Genomic DNA, 5,227 nt, shown 5'->3' with positions numbered 1-5,227 from the left:
CCCTATGAAGGTGAAGCCTTGTTTGGCGACGGCCTAGTTAATTTGATCTCGGCAGCTCCCGCAGGTAAGTCAACCTTCTTGCACTATGTTCCCTCTCAACGGATAAAGACGCATCATTATCTGATGCAGTCATTTCGGCTCAATAGATATGCAAGAAGTTAAGATTCCCCTTTCTTTGCAGGTAGAGGAAGGAGAAGAGGGAAGAGGTCTGTAGCCTCTTCAAGATTGCAGGAGCAGAGATTGTCCTCTGCTTCTGCCAAATCCACTGCATGACGCTAGGGCTTTCTTGCAGGAGCCCGCACCAGTGGGGGCACGTCTAAAACTCTTCAGTCAGTTCTGGATTCATTCGGACCTGGACTCGTGGGTTTTATAAATAGTGTCCCAAAGGTACAAACTGGGGTTTCAAGACGTTCCCCCTCACCGATTGTTCAAATCAGCCTTAGTCAGCAGGGAGAAGGTTTTTATTCAAGCCGCTTCGTGGTCCCGAAGCCGGACGGCTCAGTCAGACCAATCTGAAATCTGAAATCCCTCAATTTCTACCTAAAGAAATTCAATTTCAAGATGGAATCTCTCACGGTAGTGATCTCCAGTCCGGAGGAAGGAGATTTCATGGTTTTGGTAAACTTAAAGGATGCCTACTTACATGTTCCCATTTAGCCACTGCATCAAGCTACCTGAGGTTTGCAATTCAGGATTGTCATTACTAATTTCAGACGTTGCCATTTGGTCTGTCCACGGCTCCGAGGATTTTCACCAGGGTGATGGCGGAAATGATGGTTCTCCTTCGCAAGCAAGGAGTCACAATTATCCCGTACTTGGATGTTCTCCTGATAAAGGCGAGATCCAGGGACCAGTTGGTGCAAAACATTGCACTCTCCCTGACAGTTCTTCAACAACATGGTTGGCTCCTAAACTTGCCAAAATCGCAGTTGGTCCCAATGACGCGGTTGTTGTTTTTGGGAGTGATACTGGACACAGAAGAGGTTTTCCTCCAGTGGAAAGGCTATGGAGATCCAGAGTCTGGTCAAACAAATTCTGAAACCAGCAAGAGTGTTAATCCATCAATGCATTCGGTTGCTGGGGAAAATGGTTTTGGCCTACGAGGCCATTCAGTTTGGCAGGTTCCATGCCAGAGTGTTCCAGTGGGACCTGTTGGACAAGTGGTCCGGATCCCACTTACACATGCACCGGAGGATAATCCTGTCTTCCAAGACCAGAATCTCACTCCATTGGTGGCTGCACAGTTCTCACCTCCTAGAGGGGCGATGGTTCGGGATCCAGGACTGGATCCTAGGGACCACGGATGCAACCCTTTCGAGGTGGGGAGCAGTCACACAGGGGGAAAACGTCCAAGGAAGATGGTCAAGTCAGGAAAGTTGTCTCCACATAAATGTTCTGGAGTTAAGGGCCATTTAATAACAGCAGACACAGTACACACTGGGACGGGTGCCCAGCATCCTCTACGGACTAAGAGAAAAGGATTTACCGGTAGGTATTAAAATTCTAGTTTCTCTAATGTCCTAGAGTATGCTGGGGACTCCGTAAGGACTATGGGGATAGACGGGCTCCGCAGGAGACATGGGCACTTTAAGAAAGACTTTAGTTCTGGGTGTGCACTGGCTCCTCCCTCTATGCCCCTCCTCCATACCTCAGTTTGATACTGTGCCCAGTTGAGACTGGGTGCTTTTCAGGAGCTCTCCTGAGCTTTCTGACAGAAAGTATTTTGTTAGGTTTTTAATTTTCAGGGAGCACTGCTGGCAACAGACTCCCTGCATCGAGGGACTGAGGGGAGAGAAGCAGCCCTACTCTCTGAGTTGCAAGGTCCTGCTTCTTAGGCTACTGGACACCATTAGCTCCAGAGGGATTGGTACGCAGGATCTCACCCTCGCCGTCCGTCCCAGAGCCGCGCCGCCGTCCCCCTTGCAGATTCAGAAGATAGAAGCAGGGTGAGTATGAGAAGAAAAGAAGACTTCAGAGGCGGCAGAAGAGTTCATAATCTTCACTGAGGTAACGCACAGCACTGCAGCTGTGCACCATTGCTCCCATACACCTCACATACTCCGGTCACTGTAAGGGTGCAGGGCGCAGGGGGGGCGCCCTGGGCAGCAATATAAACCTCTTTTTGGCAAAAATATAACATATATACAGCTGGGCACTGTATATGTATGAGCCCCTGCCAATTTTACAGTTTAAGCGGGACAGAAGCCCGCCGCCGAGGGGGCGGGGCTTCTCCCTCAGCACTCACCAGCGCCATTTTTTCTCCACAGCACCGCTGAGAGGAAGCTGCCCGGACTCTCCCCTGCTTATACCATGGTAGACAAGAGGGTTGAAAAGAGAGGGGGGGCACATAATTCGGCGCAAATGACATACAGCAGCACTACTGGACAAACATTAAGTTACTGTGTTATTCCTGGGTTATATAGCGCTGGGGTGTGTGCTGGCATACTCTCTCTCTCTGTCTCTCCAATGGGCCTTGTGGGGAAACTGTCTTCAGAAAAAGCATTCCCTGTGTGTGTGTGGTGTGTCGGTACACGTGTGTCGACATGTCTGAGGAAGAAGGCTATATTAGAGAGGAGCGGGAGCAAATGAATGTGGTGTCTCCGCCGACACCTGATTGGATGGATATGTGGAATGTTTTAAATGCTAGTGTAAACTCATTGCACAAAAGATTAGACAAGGCTGAAGCTTTGGGACAGTCAGGGTCTCAACTCATCCCTGATCCTATGTCGCAGGGACTGTCAGGGTCTCATAAGTGCCCACTATCCCAGATTGTTGACACAGATACCGACACGGATTCTGACTCCAGTGTCGATTACGTTGATGCAAAGTTACAGCCAAAATTGGCAAAATCCATTCGATATAGGATTATGGCAATAAAAGATGTTTTGCACATCACAGAGGAACCCCCTGTCCCTGACAAGAGGGTACATATGTACAAGGGAAAAAAGCCTGAGGTAACCTTTCCCCCCTCACACGAGCTGAACGAGTTATGTGAAAAAGCTTGGGAATCTCCAGATAAAAGACTGCAGATTTCCAAAAGGATTCTTATGGCGTATCCTTTCCCATCAACGGATAGGTTACGATGGGAATCCTCCCCTAGGATGGACAAAGCATTAACACGCACAGCTACAGCTGGAAAATCAAATTTTTTACCTTATGTTCCCTCACAGCATAAGAAAGCTCTGCATTATCAAATGCAGTCCTTTCGGTCACAAAGAAACAAGAAAGTGCGAGGTGCGTCCTTTCTTGCCAGAGGTAGGGGCAGAGGAAAAAAGATGCACAACACAGCTAGCTCCCAGGAACAGAAGTCCTCCCCGGCCTCTACAAAATCTACTGCATGACGCTGGGGCTCCACTGGCGGAGTCCGGCCCATGTGATGTCATGCAGCCGCTCTGACCACGCCTCCTGTTTCTCCGTTGCCGACCCAATATTGAAAACCCTGCCCCCGCACCGCTCCATCTCCGACTTGGAAATGGAGTGTTGTTGACCCCCCCCCTCCCCCCCCTGCACCGATTGACAGGCAGAGGCGATCGCATTATCTGCAGGCGGATGCTTATGCTCTTAGCAATTTTTGCAGTTGGATTGCTTATTGCGATTGCAATCCAACCTGAATCAGGCCCTATTACCTATCACAATGCACTGCGGGTAGTACAAAATGGGGTTAATATAGGTGAAAAACCCCCAGAGCTGTGCTCCTTAACTGTCCCTGGTGGCTAGTGGAGCAGCTGCCCAGTAATCAGTGTCCACGCCAGTGCGCACACGGCCCGCCCCCTACAGCCACGCTGGATCACGGTATAAAGTGGGCACAGAAGCCCCTTACCACCCTTTCATCAGCGGCCTCGTGATCCCGGAGGGCGGTGTGTGTGTGACTGACCTTAGGAAGAAACCGGAGCCTCCGCTGCAGTGACCCAGCAACCGGGGCACTGGAGTATACTGTGCCGCTGGGAGTGATGGAGCTGCAGTAAATATGTCTATTAGACCTAGCCTGCTGCAGCCCTTGTAGATTCTTATTAAAAAAGTTCTTCTTTTCTTGTCAAAATTAATAGCTAAGAATAGGCTGCCTGAGGCAGCCCCCTGTTAAGTGGCCTGCTACTGAAGGCACCAACTACAAACTGAGCTCCCTGTTCATGGAAGCGAGGTTATAGAGGAGGGGGCGCTGAGTATCTTGTGAACAGTCAAAAGCTTTGAGCTTGTTGGTGCCTCAGATCAAGATCCTACTCTACACCCCAATATGAATCCTTGTGGAGTCCAGTGTACCCCACAGAAGAAAAAAATGTGTCACAACCATTGGCAGCAACATAAGAATAGCTGCTGATGGGCACAATTGAGAAAGGAAGGGGGGAAAACATTTGAATCCAGCACATATATGTAATTCGAATATGTAATTTGTACCTTCCTACTTTAAAATGTAATGGATGAACCTCACCCTGTGAGAACTATCTTCATGATCAAGAGATCTCATATGCAAGATAAGTATGTGTTGGGATAGGGCTGTGGAGGGCGGCTGCTCGGGTACACCCCCGTCAAGTTAAGGAGATTCAACTGAGGAAGCACAAGGGAACTCTCATCTGGGGACAACAACTGCAGGGAGAACACATTTTCAGATGAATGTGGGAGGGCAGAAGGCTGCCTAATACTGAAGCACCCCCAAACAACAAACCAAATGCAACAACTAGTGCAAGCATTCCTGGGGGAAGGCCTGCAGCAGATGGATCCAATAACAGCTCCAGAGTTGCTCTACAAGACAAGTAAAAGGGTGTGAGCCCTGCAGCACCACCTGTACTTTGCATACACACATATAGGACAGCATCTCTTATATGCCCCAGGGTCAATAAAATAGTATCCTTATCTAGGGTATCCATCCCCTCAGATAAGGTATCCGTCCATGCTGCTACAGCACTACACACCCAGGCCGACGCAATTGCCGGTCTGAGTAAGGTACCCGAATGTGTATAAATGGACTTCAGGGTTATCTCCTGTTTGCGGTCAGCAGACTCTTTGAGGGTAGCCGTATCCTGGGACGGGAGGGCTACCTTCTTGGATAAGCGTGTTAATGCTTTGTCCACCCTAGGGGAGGATTCCCATCTTAACCTATCCATTGATGGGAAAGGATACGCCATAAGAATCCTTTTGGAAATCTGCAGTCTTTTATCTTGAGATTCCCAGGCTTTTTCACATAACTCGTTCAGCTCGTGTGAGGGGGGAAAGGTTACCTCAGGCTTCTTTC

Source organism: Pseudophryne corroboree, chromosome 8, assembly GCF_028390025.1.
Source record: "Pseudophryne corroboree isolate aPseCor3 chromosome 8, aPseCor3.hap2, whole genome shotgun sequence".
NCBI lineage: Eukaryota > Metazoa > Chordata > Amphibia > Anura > Myobatrachidae > Pseudophryne > Pseudophryne corroboree.
The sequence above is the reverse complement of the archived record's forward strand: the minus strand, read 5'-3'. Positions refer to the sequence as shown.